General features: G+C 37.6%; 1 protein-coding gene and 1 pseudogene across 4 annotated transcripts in view; one reads left to right on the top strand and one right to left on the bottom strand.

The window, feature by feature from the left end:
- STAG1 (STAG1 cohesin complex component) overlaps nt 1–17,529 on the top strand; it is a 385,691-nt gene that overhangs the window by 101,506 nt on the left and 266,656 nt on the right. The window contains exon 2 of one of the 4 annotated variants that reach the window (XM_069063914.1): nt 1,226–1,282. The exons of the other annotated variants lie outside the window; for them this stretch is intronic. The gene's annotated coding sequence lies outside the window, so the exon portion shown is untranslated. The remainder of the gene's footprint in view (nt 1–1,225; nt 1,283–17,529) is intronic. 4 annotated transcript variants of the gene reach the window in all.
- Nucleotides 2,963–3,976, bottom strand: LOC138142818 (RNA-binding protein 4-like; annotated as a pseudogene).

Consider the following 17,529-nt stretch of genomic DNA (forward strand, 5'->3'; position numbering starts at 1 on the left):
CTTGTTCTTCTCCATCCCCCCAACCATTTACAAAATACCAACAGTAGCTATCATTTATGTAGAACTTTGACATTTTAAAAGTACTTTATATCTAAAATATTTCATTTGATCTCACAACTAGCCTAGGAAGTAGGTGTTATTATTCTCAATTTATAGATGGAGAAGGAAACTGAAGCAGATAGGGGTTAATTGACTTGCCCAGGGGCACAAAGCCATTAAATGTTTGAGGCTGAGTTTCAGCTCAGTATTTCTTGAATCCAGGTCCAGTGTTTTATCCATTGTGCCAGCTAACTACATCCTAGGGATAAACAGATACTTCTCATTATTTAATAGTATGCACAGTCAGAGAAAAAGAAATGTTTTTTGTTTGAATGTATTGGTGCACCCCTGTAAACCCAGGTAGGGGGACGCTTGAGGCTAATATCTCTTGAGTTCAGGAATTCTGAGCTGCAGTGGTCTGTACCAATCAGGTATCTGCCCTAAGTTCAGGATTAATTTAAAGAGAGCCATGCTTGGGGGCTGATGGGTAGAGGAAGCACCAAGTTGCCTAATGGGGCAAACTAACTGATGTTGGAAATAGAACAGGTTTAAGCTCACATGCCAATCAATAGTGAGATCTAGCCAGTGAATAACTTCATCACTTCCAATATGAGCAAGATGGTGAGACCCTGTATTTTTTTTTAAAGGTTTGTAACCTCCCTTTTTTATTACTTAACAAAGTATCTGAAGAATTTTGTGCTTCAGAAAAAAATATCCATGAATATGGGGGACATTCAGCACTTCAAAGAATGAAAATGCTCTATAGACTCAGGTAATTTTCAAGAACATCTTATAGGAATGTGAGATCTTTAATGTGGATAGGTGTAAAAATATCTTTAGAGATGGTATGAATTATCTACATGTGTTTTAAATGATGATGGATATCAATTGTATTATATGAACATGGTTGCCTTTTTTTTCATTAGAGCATCAAGACTCTCAGGGAAAAATTAAATTAATCTAGAGTAAGAAGGAAGTAAATCCAATTTAAATGAGTTGTCTGTTTTTCACTAGCTACTTCATTACATTCTTTTTTTGCCCTCCTGAATTTCCTCCTGAATCTATCAATCTATTACTAGAAAAAGTTTTTCTAATCAAGCTAATTTCGCTATTATAACTTTCTTATCACTGCTCAAAAATTGATAGTATGTTTTTATTGATTTCATCTTTTCTCACCCTGTTCCAGATATTTTCATATCTTCAGTCCTTTGACCATCTAACCTCCCACACTATGAAAAGATAAGTAAGTAGCTTCTTATTTTATTGAGAATATTGAAGCCAGTCTAATGAGAGTTCTTTCAACTCTGCTGTTTCTTAAAACTTATAATCACTGCCTTACTTTATCCTCTCCAACTCATTTCTGGAAGGAAAAAAGTGCCTTTTTCAATAAGCCTAGTAGTTTTCTATACACCCTTAATTCCCTTACTTCTTTCAGGGCTTTGTTTCAGCCAATCATTTTTTTCCCCTAATGAATCTTCAATTTTTCTCTCTCTATGGAATCCTTTATTACGGATAAATTGAGATATCTCTAATCATAAAAGTCTTTTAAATTGACCTGTCTAGTAACTATCTCATTTATATATATATGTCCAAATTATGAGATATATGTCCAAATCCTTAATGTCCAAATTAGTTTTGTTGCCAAAATAGTCCATGTCTAATGCCTTTACTTCATAACATATCTTTTCAATTTCTTGTTGTCTCGTTTCTGTCACCGTTTCTCTCAGTAGTCACTAAATAAATAAGCTCAAATCTAGTGGGGTGGTTTTCTGTGTTCATCATCCTTGTCCTCTGTTAAGCTTTTGCCATTTGATTTCACTACAATGTTTGTTCTCTCCTGCACAGACTTAGAGATACTACTTTCTTTTCATTCTCTATGAAATCACTAACCAATCTTTCATTTTCTGTTCATAAGCTCCTTATCCTCTTCTCAGCACATTAAGATGGGTATTGATATAAGTTCTGACTTTCACTCCTTTTCTTTTACTTTCAATCCATTAGTAACCTTATTTATTCCTGTATTTTCAACTGCCAGCTTATGCATTTGGCTTCCCTATATAAAAAAAAATCTATATGATATATAAATATATAATATAATTACAATATAGTATAGTTATATAATATGTAATCTATTGACCCTCCCATCAGCACCCTAAGTTAGGCATGTTCAACAATGAAGCCTAGTGCCTCCTCCTTGTGACTTCACAGTTTTTGTCAGTGGAAATGCCATTCACAGTTTCCAAACCTTGGAATTCTTTTTCTTTTTTTTTCTTCTTCCTCACTTTTCATATCTAGTGATTTATCAGGTCATCTTTCACCTCTGTAACATCTCTGGCATCTATCTCATATAACTTATTTTTAGTTTGTAATCATGTAATGTTGAAAGGATACACTTAAATTTCAGTATAACTTCTTTGTAATTCTTTCCAGTAGGGTCACATTAATCCGAGAAGCAAATGAAACAAGTTATACTAACCACTTTTTTTTTAAATTGAAAAACATTAATTTCACTGGAAAAAAAAGTGACCACCAACTCTACATGTCTACCCATCACAAGCCACTAGGGGCAAAAACGGGGAAGGAGTCAGAGCTCCCCTGCAACTGTGGTGATCCTCTGATTCAACACCTGCTAAAAGCAGATGAGTGGGGAGACAGCACAAGCCCTGCCACAGTTTCTGGACACAGCCAGGGCTACTGGGAGAACAGAACAGGAGTGGGAAGGTATTGAGGAACAGGGGGTGGGGGTGGCAGGGTGGGCAGAGGAGAGTCTCAACTTAGCAAGGTTAAATTAAGGTCCATGTTTCCTGAGGAACCCAATGCACAAAGTCATGAGAACATCCCGAAGATGCGGGACCACAAAGGGTGAATTCTCATGCACAACCGCAGCCCAGGGCTTCAGCCCCCACACATCCCACCTCGAGCTTTAAAAGGCTGAGTACCGCGCGGGGTCTGCATACTGCTCCTGCTCGTACCGCGCCACATCATACAGAGAATTCCGTGCAGCTGCCGAGGCCTGGGACAGCTCATTCTCATGCCCGTAACTGTAGCCCTCTCCAACAGTTGGGATCCTGGGGGCTCGGCGCAGGGAGCTGTGGTCCCGTCCGTAATAGGAGGTGGAGGCTGCGGTGACAGCAGCTGCGGCGGCGCTCCTGAGGTCGGCAGCAGGGGTCGATGGAGGTGGAGGTGAGATGACTGGCCATGGCTAGGTTCTGGACTTGTGGGAGCTGGGACAGGGTCTGCTGCTGCCACCGCCTCGTAAGACCGGACTCGATGTCGCTTGTACTAGGCATCAGGCGCTCCATACTCATTACTGTAATACAGGGACTCCCCGTAGCCCATGGCATAGGGCGCAAACAGCTCCCGTACTGCTCGGTCAAGTCTGCCATGCAGCCCGTCCAATCCACAGGACACTCTTTGGACCAGTGGCCCTCTTTCCCGCATCGATAGCAGCCGCCCTGGTCTCCCATCCCGGGGGCAGTCCGGAGCCAGCTGGTGGACAGCTGCACATGCATTCATTTGCCTTGGAACTCCCTGTTGTCCAGCCCGCGGATGGCCTCCACAGCATCCTCAGTGCGCTCCATGTCCGCGAAGGTGTAGTCCTTGACGATGTCGCACTCAATCACGGACCGGACCTGTACTCCTCGAACTTGGCACGCAGCTCCAGGTTGGTGCAGGAGGGGCTGATGTTGCCCACGTGCAGCTTGGTGGAGGCCTTGCTCTTGTTCTTGCCGGCCTCCACGTTGCTGTTGATGCCTTGCAGCTTGTAGTGGTGCAGGTTGCAGATGGAATCCTTGGCCGCTGTCTTGTCCTCGATGTGCACGAAGCCATAGTTCTTGATGATGTCACACTCGAGCACCTTCCCGTACTGCTCCAACAGGGCACGGATCTCCTGCTCAGTCACCTCATGGGACTGGTTGAGGATGAAGAGCTTCACCATCTTGACGGGCTGCATGGACACGGTGCAGCCTCCTCCTCACGCCTCTGACCTATCATCTACAAACAATTTATTCCAGGCATTGTATGAGTAACTAAAGCATAGCATTAAAAGTATAGCCGAGGTTGTCTCTGAAAGGCCTTCTCACAGACTGAGACTGTGAGGGGGGAAGATGAGGCATACCCCCTCCTCCTTCCCCGTCATCTACCACAGTATTACTTTATGAGTTCTATGAAAGGTAATGCACTTTGCAAATAGATACACATACAGATCTCTGTGCCTCCTTCCTAGAGATATAGCAGCAGATCCTTGTTAATTAAGTTTCTCCTTCAAAAAATGCTGTAGTATGTCCTTAAATTCTAGAGAATCGCCTTGGTTTTATTTTAGCTTTGCAATAATCCAGATTGCCTAAAGAGACAAAAGTTGTCCAGTCTTGTTAAATCTTTCAGAAACTTAGAATAGCTCTTTTTTTCTTCTTCCTCTTCAAATTTTGGGAGTAAAGTTTGATATATTCATGCTTCCATATTAAAGGCCCACAGCTGTGCTGACTCCAAGTCCTTTCTCCATTTGGTGCTTAAACTTCTAGCTGTTGCTTTCAGCCATAGTGCTAACCCACTGCATTTTTTTTTTTTTTTTTGCTTTTTGGAGGGCAGTTGGGGTTAAGTGACTTGCCCAAAGTCACACAGCTAGTAAGTGTGTTAAGTGTCTGAGGTTGGATTTGAACTCAAATCCTCCTGACTCCAGAGCCGGTGCTCTATTCCCTCCACCACCTAGCTGCCCCCAACCCACTTCATTTATAAACAGTGATATACCAGTTATCTATGGTTTTAATTTTACTTTAGTGGGGATTATCACCTTTTTCTCATATCACTGAGTTTTGCCTGCTGAGTGCCAATATGAGATAGGATAAGGAGAGGTAGTACTGATGGAATTTAAAATTTTCTCTTCTCTCCCATTCCTGAAAAGATAGTTTTGAATTGACCTCCTTACAATTTTCTAGTTCCTTTGTGTATGGCATGGTTGCTAATAAACCTAGTTGAGGGGTGGCTAGGTGGTGTAGTGAGTAAGAGTTCTGGCCCCTGAGTGGGGAGGGAGGACCCAGGAAGGTTCCGCCTCAGATACTTAACACCCCCCCCACACACACACACACCCCCCACCCCACCCCACCCCCACACACAAAGTGGCAGTGTAACCTTGAGCAAGTTACTTAACCCCAATTGCTTTAAAAAAAATAATAAACCTAGTTGATCATTGTCCTTAATACTAAAACTCGTACTATTTGTCAGTCCCCTCTGATAAGGAAATTAAGAAGGCATGCCTTGGAATAAGTGTTTCCTCCTATCCAAGTGATAGAGGGTAGTAAGGTAGTGTTTCTGGAGGTTTGAGGGTGGGTTCATCTCAAATGCATGTAGGTACAGTCTTGCTGAATTTGGAACAGAGAGGTAATGACTGTTAGTTTATATTAATGAATTATGCTTGATGAGATCAAGGATGGAATGAGAGTAAATAGTGATGAGGGCTCTTACTATTGTGGCCCTGAGTGAATATTTAAAGGACCTCTTGATAGACTTCACATGTTTGGTCGATATGACCATGCAACAGAATTATTACTTACAAAAAAAGAAAGGATGGACTTGAGGTCAGAAAGATCTATTCAGATCAGCCAGTCAGATTATGATTTCCTAGGGAGTGTCATTACTTGGCTCTTTGATTATTGAGGGCACCTGTAAGAAGTTAGAAGAACCCTAAAGCTAAGGAAAGAAAAGGTAGTCTATGACCTCAGTTTTCAAGAGGGTTATCATTCATACTGGTACTTGTATCTTAGCTAGTTTTTTCTGATGCATTTGTGAGGCCATGTCTTAAATACTTATTCAAAACTGGTCCCAGAATGCCAGCATGAGTTCCTAATGTCTATTAAAGATAAGTGGTGCTATTAATAGTGAGCTCAGGTGGGAGTTAAACATTTAATGACATTGGAGTCCTGAGTAGCCTGGTTTAATTTACTAACAATTGATAATAACCCTTTCTCTTCTTCAAATAGACTGGGGTAATATTTCCTGCCCCACCCCCCAGGACTATTGTAGTATGCATAATGCAGTCTGCATAAGTTCCTTGGGTTCTCCCATTTTTAATTTGCCCAAGTAGTTGTTATCCTTAGTGATCATGCTTAGAACTTTTTTAATGATAGTGTAACACGTGGCCCTCCAAAATCTTTTTTTTTTTCAGGAAGGTGGTACTGGAAATAAAAGACAACAAAAATAAAAATAAATGCAATAAAAGAAAATATTATCTTTCACTTGTACAAACTGTTGTAGTCACACTTGGATTATTAGGAAAACCTGGTGATTGCCACTAGTAAGATAACAGCAGAGGTCAAGTTGACCTGTAGCAGGGGTTTGCAATTTTTTTTTTTACATCATGACCCTTTTTAGCTGTCTGAAGCCTAAGGACCCCTTCTCAGAATAATGTTTTAAATGCATAAAATAAAAAACATAGGATTGCAATGGAAATCAATTGTATTGAAATATATTTGTCAATTTAAAAAAAAAATTTAAAGAAGTTCACAGATCTCAGGTTAAGAACTTCTGAGCATAGTAATAACTAAAATGATCATGCAGAGTGGGGCAGCTTTCAAATGACATTAGACTAACAATTTTATTACTGAGAAATACTTCAAGGTAGATCTCCAGTCCTTTCATTTTTTATTTAGAGGATTGGAGGTCAGCATGATAGGATCGGGCACTGGACATGGAGTCAGGAAGACCAAGATTCAAACCTTGTTTCTATACTTATTAGCTATGTGTTCCTGGAAAATCACTTTACCTTGCTGTGCCTCAGTTTCCTCATTTGTAAGATAATGGCCTTGGATTCTAAAGTCACTTACAGTTGTAAATGTGATCCCATCATCAGTTCATATAACAGTGTAGTAGAAAAACTTAGAAACCTTGTCTCATGACTGGTAGTCGATATTTATCCAGCATGGAAATAACATTATTCACAGTAGAAATTACAAGCATGTACTGTTATGAAATCCTGAAAGATATGGACCAGATGACAACAAACATAATCATAAAATTCTTTGATAACAGAACCTAAAAAGAGTAATGCTTTGGATAGTGTACTGGACAGAGGTAATAAGATATTTATTTATTATTATTTTTTTAAGTATAGATATTTTGTAATTATTCTCTTCTTATACCTGTTATTTCCCCTGCCTTAATTTCCTTTTACAGAGTACCTGGCACATGTTGTTGTTGTTCAGTCACATCCAACTCTTCATGGCCCTGTATATAAGGTTTTCTTGTCAAAGATACTGGAGTGATTTGTCACTTCCTTCTTCAGTGGATTAAGGCAAATGGAGGTTAAATGACTTGCCCCAGGGTCATATAACTTGTTGGTATCTGAGACCAGATTTGAACTTGGGTCTTTCTGACTATAAACCCAGCATTTTATCCACTGAGCCACTTATCTGCCTCCTGCCTAGCACATAGTAGGTACTTGATAATTCCTTGTTGGTTGATTTATGGTCCGAGTTCTATCTCTGATACTTACTAGCCATTTGACTATGGGCAAAATAATTTTTAATATTTCAAGAAGTTTCCTCATCCATAAAATGGAGATAATACCACTCTGCTTATCTGTACCTCATGGAATTGAAATGAAAATTAAATGCAGCTATGTATGTCATTGGCTTTATAGAGTCTTACATAAATATCAGTTAGTATTATTGAATCTTGATAAATTTGAGTGAAGTAAGTTTAGTACATAAGGAAATGCCAACTTCACAAAATAAATTATAAACTTATGTAACACATTACTTCCTTTTTTAAATCCTTTATCAGATGCTTTATTGACTTCCAGTTTACATCATTCATTTCTGCAAGATTTTGAGTTATAAATTGTCTTCCCGTTTGTCCCCTACCGACCACCCCAAAATAGGGATCGGTGGCTCTCTATGCCCTAGTGCCTGCATATCTTATTTACCAATTACATGTAAAATAATATTAATAATAGTGTGTGTATATATATTAAACATTTGATTTTAAAGCTTTGAATTCCAGATTCATTCCCTTCCTCCCTTGTCATCCACCCTTACTGGGAAGATAAGCAATTCAATATAGGTTGTACATGTGTAGCTATGCAAAACATTTCCATAGTAGATATATTGTGAAGGACTTACTATATTTCCCTCTTTCCTATCCTACCTCTCACTTGTTCTGTTCTCTACTTTGATCCTGTCCCTTTTCAAAGTGGGTGCTTCCAACTTCCCTCCCCCCCTAGCCTGCCCTGCCCTCCATCATCCCCCCCTCTCATTCCCTTCACCTCTACTCTCCTATAGGGTGAGATACCCCATTTAGTGTGTATGTCATTTCCTCCTTAAGTCAAATTCAATGAGAATAAGGTTAAGCTATTCCCTTTTGCCTTCCTTTTCTTCCCCTCCATTGTAACCATTTTCCCTTGCTTCTTCTATATGAGATAGTTTACCCCATTCTGTCTTCGCCCATCTCCTCTCATTATATTACTCTCTCACCTCCTAATTTCACCTTTTAAGTATCATCCCTTTCTATTAAATTGCTCCTGTGCCTTCTATCTATGTATACCTGTACACATATATATACACACTCACATATGTATTCATATTCCCATATACCCTCCTATATAGACATATATATGTATGCATATATATACACACACATATGCAAACATACATACATACATATGGATATGTACATACACACATATACATTTCTGTTCCCTTCAACTATTCTCATACTGAGAAAAGTTTCATAAGTTACAATTATCATTTTTCCATGTGGGAATGTAAATAGTTCAACTTTGATAAGTTACTTATGATTTCTTTACCTTGTTTAGCTTCTCATGCTTCTCTTGCTTCTTGTATCTGAATGTCAAATTTTCTATTCAACTCTGATTTTTTCATCAAGAATGCTTGAAAGTCCTCTGTTTCGCTGAATGACCATATTTTCCCCTGAAACATGATACTTAGTTTTGCTGGGTAGGTGATTGTTGGTTTTAATCCCAGCTCCTTTGACCTCTGGAATATCATATTCCAAGCCCTTCTATCCCTCAATGTAGAAGCTGCCAGATCCTGTGTTATCCTGATTGTGTTTCCACAATATTGAAATTGTTTCTTCCTAGCTGCTTGTAATATTTTCTCCTTGATCTGGGAATTCCAGAATCTGTCTATAATATTCGTAGCAGTTTTCTTTTTGGGATCTTTTTCAAGAGGTGATTGATTGGTGGATTCTTTCAACCTCTCTTTTGCCCTCTGGTTCTAAAACATCAGGGCAATTTTCCTTGAGAATTTCTTGAAGGATGATATCTAGGTTCTTTTTTTGATGATGGCTTTCAGTTAGTCAAGTGATTTTTAAATGATCTCTTCTGGATCTATTTTCCAGGTCAGCGGTTTTTCCAATGTTATATTTCACATTGCCTTCTATTCTTTCATTTGTTTGGATCTGTTTAATAGTAACTTGATTTCTCATAAAGTCACTAGCTTTCATTTGTTCCATTCTAATTCTGAAGGAATGATTCCCTTCAGTGAGCTTTTGAGATTCTTTTTCCATCTGGCAAATTTGGCTTTTTTTAAGGCATTCTTCTCCTCATTGGCTTTGTGGGCCTCTTTTGCCGTTTGAGTTAGTCTCCTTTTTAAGGTGGTGTTTTTTTTTTCAGTCAGGTTGTTGACTCTCATTTCATAATTTTCTTGCATCCTCGTTTCTCTTCCCAATTTTTCTTCCACTTCTCTTACTTGATTTTCAAAATCCTTCTTAAAGTCCTCTATGGCCTGTAACCAGCTTGTATTTTTCTTGGAAGCTTTTGGTGCGATAGTTCTGACTTCGCTGTCTTCCTCCTGTTCCATGCTTTCATCCTTTTTGTCCCCAAAATAGGAGTGTAAAATTGGGTTGCTCTGCTTGCTTTGCTTAGCTTCTTTGCTCATGTTGCCACTCAGTTACTTGACTTTTGAACCTTTTCCATAGTAGAACTCTGCTACCAGACAGGGGAGCTGTATCCCAAATGCTGAGCTTTTCTCAGCTGCTGGAGCTGTTAGTTGAGTGCCCTCTCTGAAGACTCAGCATGCTCTGGCAAGCTATTCAAGCACCCCAGGACCTCCACCCTAGACCATCATCCAGATCCAACCAGGTTAAAGCAAAAGCGATTACCCCTCAGACTTGTTGCTTGGTCCCCCTATGATCTGCAAGCCAGGAGCTGAAGCTGCCATGGGGCTGCCACTGTATGGCCGCAGCACCTCAGTGGCTTCTCCCTCCGGGTGATAAAAGTTCAGACCATACTCCTGAACTACCGGATCCCAAAGTCCACACTGCACTGACCTCTCACTTTGTCCTTAGCATATATTTGTTGATAAATCTGGATATCCCACAGCTGCTGGTGATCTGAAGTCCCTCCGGCCGGGGTCTGGTCAGCCTGCGCTGAGACTAAAACCTCCAGCTCACGCGGGGCTGGGCTTTGCTCCCAGAGCACTGTGCTGGCCCCTTCCAGCTGGCCTGCTGGGCTTTCTTTAGCGGGAGCTTAGCTTCTTTCTGTCATTTTGTGGGTTCTCTAGCTCCAAAGTTTGTCTAGAGTCATTTTTCTTTTTGAAGGGCAATTGGGGTTAAGTGACTTACCCAAGGTCACCCGGCTAGTTTGTGTGTGTGTGTGTGTGTGTGTGTGTGTGTGTGTGTGTGTGTGTGTTAAGTGTCTGAGGCCACATTTGAACTCAAGTTCTCCTAAGTTATTTTTTATATGAATTGGAGGAGGTGGAAGTCAGAACCCTGCAGAAGTCCTATTGTAGTCTACCCCGCCATCTTGACCCTGGCCCCTGGAATACTAAACACATTATTTTCTAAAAAACAAAAATACAGACAGAATTTTAGAAAAATTTTGATGAAATGTTAAGTAAATATGATTTATGTCATTTAAGAACTGTGATCTGTGTTTATTTCCCTCCTAATGTTACATTTGAAGGGAACTTGTTGGTTTTTTTTTTTAAGCTAAATTGGAGTAAAAAATATTTAAATCCACTAAACTTTTCCTGCCTATACTATCATTTTCTGTATTTAGTACCATATTTTGATTACCCATTTCATTAAGAAAGTAGTACTTCATTTTGTTCTAAACTTATTTTGCCCAAATTTTTTGTGTTTATTAATATTTTTTACTTTCAGTTATATTTTGCCCAATTTTCAAAATTCCTCCTTTGTTTCTAAGTATGTGCTCACCTGTTTTGATGCTCACTCTATCTTATCAATGTGAGTATTCTTTCTACCATTCATTTGCCCTTATCCAGTATAATATTTGTCACTGGCCTTTAATTACTCCCAGGGATCGATCCAACAAGCTTTCTTGATGTGAAATACATAATGACGGAACCCATGAGCTGTTCATTTTTTATTCTTTACTCACTGAGTGACTAGCCCAATTCCCATTTTGGTCATATATTTTTCATACTGCTTCATTCATTGTCTTTTCCATAATCTCCAGTTCTTTTGCATGTCTTATATCCTTCTAGCTAAATACTCTCCTTTTCTAGTCTCAACCAACCAAAGGTGAACCACTTCAGTTGTACACTATACTCTCACTCAAATCCCTTACTTCATTGTCCTGTTGCATATCACACTTTTCTAGAATTCAGCCTTGAATTATTCCCACCTTCCACCATATTCACTTGCATGTGTTGCTCCAACAGAGATGTAGGGTAAGCTACAAATAAATTATCTAATTATCAACTGGCCCCTTACTGTAGACTAAATTGATACCCTGTCTCAGTCACTATATCTGCTATTCTTTTCTCAAGCCTTTCACAGCAGACCTACCCTATCATAGACTGAGGACTTGGCCTCCTACTTTATTGAAATAATTAAGATCATTCCAGTAAGATTTAATCTCAGTGTCATCCTGCACACTTCATTTTTAGCATACCTCCCAGCATTGTCATGAGGATAAAATAAAACAATACTTGTAAATGTACTCTGCAAACCTTGAAGTACTGTATACATACTGGATGTTGTCATCATCAGTCAGTTGCCAAATATATCATTTCTCTCTCTACATCTCATGCACATACCCTTTTCCCCATTTACATAGCTACCATTATAGTTCAGACCTTTATTACCTCTTTCACATATTATATAATTAATGTCCCTGCCTCTAGTCTCTCACTACTTCACTCCATTCTCTATTCAGTTGCTTAAGTGATTTTTTTTCTTTTTGGAGGGGGGAAGGTAGGGTAGTTGGGGTTAACTGACTTGTCCAAGGTCACACAGCTAGTTTTTTTTGTGTTAAGTGTCTGAGTGCAGATTTAAACTCAGGTCCTCCCGACTCCAGGGCCAGTGTTCTATTCACTGCGCCACCTAGCTGCTCCATAAGTGATTTTCTTAAAGCACAGGTCTGATCATGTTACTCCTTCTCTACAAACTCCTTCCAGTAGATTCGAGTGACTATTTCTGACATTAAGAACTCTTCACAGCATGGCACTGTCTGCTTTCTTACAGATTAATAATATAATTTCTCACTTCTATGCCATCTACATTCCAACCAGACTTGCCTACTTGCTGTTCCTCACAGAGAGCACTGCATATTCTATCTGTGTCCCTTTTCACTGTTGGTTTCTAGTGCTTAAAATGCTCTTCCTCTTCACCTCTACCTCTTGGAATCTCTGGTTTTCCTCAGAACTCAGTTCAAATGTCACCTTGTGGACTCGCTTTTCCTGTCTCCTCTCGCTGCTAGAACCTTCTCTAGCAACATATATACCTTGTACATACCTGTTTGTGTACATGTTGTCTGCTCCATTAAAGTATAATTTCCTTGTGGTAGAGACTGTTTTTTGCATTGCCTTTGTATCCATAATGGCTAATTGATTCTATGCGTTTCCTTATTGGTAATACAGCATATTTGTTTTCATTCTTTCCCTCTCTATTGCCATTTTAATGACTCATAATAAACATATTTATTGTTATTCTTAACTTGACACAACAATGAACATTTTCATATATTAAGAACAAAAGAGGGTGCAGCTAGGTGGTGCAGTGAGTAGGGCACTGGCCTCAGAGTCAGGAGGACCTGAGTTCGGATCAGGTCTCAGACACTTAACGCTTACTTCTCCCGCGCGCACACATACACACACACACACACACAAACACACACACACACAGCTGTGTGACTTCGGGCAAGTTACTTAACCCCAATTGCCCTCCAAAAAGCAAAAAAAAAAAAAGAACAGAAAAAAGGATTATATAAAATCATGAATCTATGTTATATAAGATTTTTAAAATATATAATAAATTTAGTTTCAAACCTACCCTCTTTGTCGTCTTTTGAACTTCCTCCTGTTTTCTTCAATATTATTCCCATGGCCATCTTTTCTTCCTTTTTTGTCCTTAGCACTGGACCTCTTGTTGCCTAACCTTTTTCATTGCTTTATCCATAGAAAGACACAATGTTATTATGTATTCAAGGTATAACTAATACCTTGAGCCAGATATTAGAATAGACATATACTTCAAACTTTACGATATTGTATATCCCTCCCATTGCAGGAATATATAAATCTTTGTCCATTATTTATTTTTAATAGTACTTTCTTGTCCCTTCTTTGGTGATTTAGCAAGGTAAATGTTTTATTTCATGCTATCTTCTCTCCAATAGTATTATCTTTTTAATTTTTAAAGTCGTGTTCTAAGGTCTGGCCTTTTAATATTTTGTAAGATATTATGTGAATTATCAAAAGCTGTGATTCTTCCCATCTTTCTATAGTAAGTCCTGTAAGATTATTCCTTGCACAAATCTATCACCTTTCACATCCTAATATTAATATAAGCTTCCCCAAAGAATGTCTGTTGAGAAAAGAATTCTGATTCTAGTCATTTAAAAATTTCTTGCCACTATTCAGTTTTCATTATTTAAAGTTTAAAGTGGACTTAATTGTACACACATGCACATACATACTCACACATTCTCACTCATTCACTAACACTCCCTTTTCTCTTTTAATACTTTGATCAAGTTTGCTATTTTTACTTTTCAGCTTTCCTATAGATCAGGCTAATGAAGGGTTATGTTAGTTAGGGAATCCTTTTTCATAACTTTTAATACTACAGAAAGAATAATAGTATTTTTGAGTAAGGAAATATAAAAAGATCCACTTTCACTTTTTCAGTTTAAAGCTGGAAAATACAATTTCTCTCAGCTGAGAGTTGGCAGAAGGAAGGTCAGAAGAGTCTAAATGATATATTCAGAATCATGTAATTGATGAACATGAGGGGTGGGGATTCAAACCCAGATCTTCTAATCTGAAGATCAGTTCTGTTTGTGCTACACAATATTACTTCTCTCAAATCACAGTTTTCTTATTCTACACCTTTTAGAATTTTTTAATAGTCACAAGACAGTTTTTGCATATAAAGATATTTTTGTCATCTGGCTAGTTTTTAAAATGTATTTTTCATTCGCATATTATATTCTCCTTACCTTCTTTAAATTAGCTTGATGTCTAGGCTACTTTACAGTCTGTGTGAAGTTGTTTTTGCAGAGGGGAAAATATGAAATGTAGTTTTAAGCTAGATTTCATATTAATACCAAACCACAATATTACATCTTATTTCATACAGTTCAAACATCTTAATGTCCAAAATTCAAATAAATTTTAAAAGTTTATTTATCCTACCTTACTTCTATTTCCCCCAAATGATCTCTAAAACTGTCTTGGGCAATTACATAATTTAATTATTGTTCTCAAAGATTTGAATTAGTTAATTTGGTTGTAAAACTTAATTGACAGACCTATAATTTGTAAATATGCTTAGTTCAATCCCTAAATCTCATATAAAGAGAAATCAGTTGATTTTTCCACATCTAAGAAGTTGGATTATATTGCAGTTCATTGCAAAGGGATCAAAACCATTTACAAAATTATTTTACAAACTAATATTTCTGAAAACAGTTATCCATAAAATAAAAAATAACAGTTCTTTTAATGTTTAAATTTCTTAACCTGCTTAGTGGTCTGAATTGTTTAAAGATCTGTATTGTCAACTTAAAAAAAAATTTAAATATTTCATTATAGTCCATAAAGGTCCAGGTCATAGCTTGTTATTTTTATTGAAGCTGTTACTGAGTATCTGAAGATGTTAGCTTTTAAAAGTACTTCTTATGAAAGGGAAAAATGGTCCCGAGTATTTTTTTAAGTGGTAGAATTTATTTACAAAAGTCAATTAGTTTTTTATAAATCAATGCCATTTGTAAATTGATGATGGTGTGGTTTCAGTGATTAAGAAGATAAAAAATACTACAGAAACGTTTAAAAAACAGAAAAATTGATCATCTGTAAACTTTTTTGACTCTTGCTTCATGTGACAAGCACTGTCATAAATTTCTTTTTTTAAGCAATCGGGGTTAAGTAACTTGCTCAAGGTTACACGGCCAGTTATTATTTCTGGGTGTGGTGCTGAGTATCTGAGGCCGGGATTTGATCCAGGTCATCCCAACACTGGAGCCGGTGCTCTTACTCACTGAGCCACCTGGCCGCCCCTGTCATAAATTTCTTGATGGAAATTATCAGTGATACTGCAGAGTTGTTGTTTTTTTAATGGAAGGTCATTAATCCACTATGGGTTTATTCTATCGGAGGAAACAAAATACTCTAAAGTAAGTTGTGGATGTGGTGTGCCATGATCTTTTGAATTTGAGAAGAATCATATTTTTGAAGTGGAGAAAAAGAAAATCATTAAATAATGATTTCTGGAAAGCAAATCAGGTCCCTCATAGTGACCCTCAAAATTGGCAACAAAAATCCTCGATCTTTGTAGAAAAACAAGCAAAAAGTTCTATTTTAATTTCAAAAAATTCTTATGGAAAATATAAGGAAACAGGTATTTGAAGACTGAACAAAGACTAGAAGGAATGATAAAATAAGTACCAGGAGTAGGCCACAATGGATGATAGCTATACCTAAGGAGTATACAGGGACACAACTTTTAAAAATCTGGTGGAATTTAAGAAAGATTTGACCATAGCTGTCATATTTTAGGAAGAATTAATACAAGTAAGAATTTTCTTTTGGAGAAAACAAAGAAACTTATAGAATAATCTATGAATTGTGGAAATATCACTAGCACCTACTAAAAGCATGTGTAGTAGACCAAAAGTCTGTACTGTCAAAATGAAAGAATATGCTATGAAAATAATTTAAAATGGAAAGCATTTGGAAGGTAGTATATAAAAAAATCAAGGATTTTAGGCTTACAGATTTAGAAAGGTTCTAAAAGGTTCTCAGATGATCTGAGTAGGAGTCATTTTGCAGATGAGAATTCCAAGACTCCAGAGCTGTTGAATTGTTGAATTTTGAATTAAGTTGAATTGTCCTAGGTCAAATGATTAATAAGTGGCAGAACTTGGATTTGAACCCAGGTCTTCTGACTCCAAATGTGCTACCTTTTCCATTATACCAAGACATATCTAGGAGATAGGACCATTAAGTTATGTGTCCCTGAACATGACAAAAAGAAGAGATGATTTGGGCATTTTATGTAAAGAAATTACTTAAATAGGCATTTCAGAACTATCAAAATTTATTACCTTAAAAGCAAAAATTCCAAGATGATGTTTTCAATTTAACGCAATATCTTCAAACATTAAAACTGCAGAGTTAAAAGGAAAGAAAGCTTCAACACCAAAAACCAAATCTCAGTTAAAAAACAAAACAAAACAAAAAGAAGGTAAAATTTTGGAAGTGTATGTGAAAGAGACGATAATATTTAAAATAAAAAAATTTTAATATAAGGACCCCCCCCAGAAAAAGATAATATATGATGATAAAAAGATTAAAATTTGAATATTAGAAAATAATTCAAGTAATGTTAGAGCAATGCCCTCAACACAAAATACCTAAAGTTTAATAAAACCTGCTTGGTTATCACCATTGACTTCTTAATTTAAGAGTTGTAAACATATGTTTACAACATATGTGTAAACAAATTAGTATTGTATTGCTTAAATAATGAATTTACCATTAGGTTTGGAAATTGGGGAAAAAAGACACCAGTAAGTTAGTGTTTAATCAAAAGTAACTCCCCCCTCTTACAAAAAAGATGGCTATTAAAACAGATTAGGGAATGGGGTACCAGTCAGTGACATTTGCCCCACTTGGCTCTGTAAGCAAGTTCAATGTTTCTAAACCCCAATGTTTCTTCAACCCAGTTTTGAATAAGTGGAGATTTCATTTACTTAGGCAGTATAATAATAGAATCCAACCTTATAATGAGATAGTAGATTTACCACCCTGGGTGATTGCTTCTGGATAAATCTAAATTTGATACTTATTGAGAATTTAGTCATCAGACTTTATAGAAACTGAAAGTTCCTTCTTGTTCACTGTTGGTTTGTAGAAAGGATGGCCTAGGTGATTCCCATGACTACAGAGCAAAGATACTATGGAGGAAGGGACAAGAAATCTACCCCTCTTTGTTATAGTGAACTTTTTGGAGATGTAGTTCATCATTAAAGGATACTACTGGTTCAGCACAGACTCCCCTTTCCTTCTCTCC

This window comes from Petaurus breviceps, unplaced genomic scaffold (assembly GCF_028583685.1).
Source record: "Petaurus breviceps papuanus isolate PSGF00001 unplaced genomic scaffold, PetGlider_PUasm1.0 90604, whole genome shotgun sequence".
In the NCBI taxonomy this organism is placed as follows: Eukaryota; Metazoa; Chordata; class Mammalia; order Diprotodontia; family Petauridae; genus Petaurus; species Petaurus breviceps.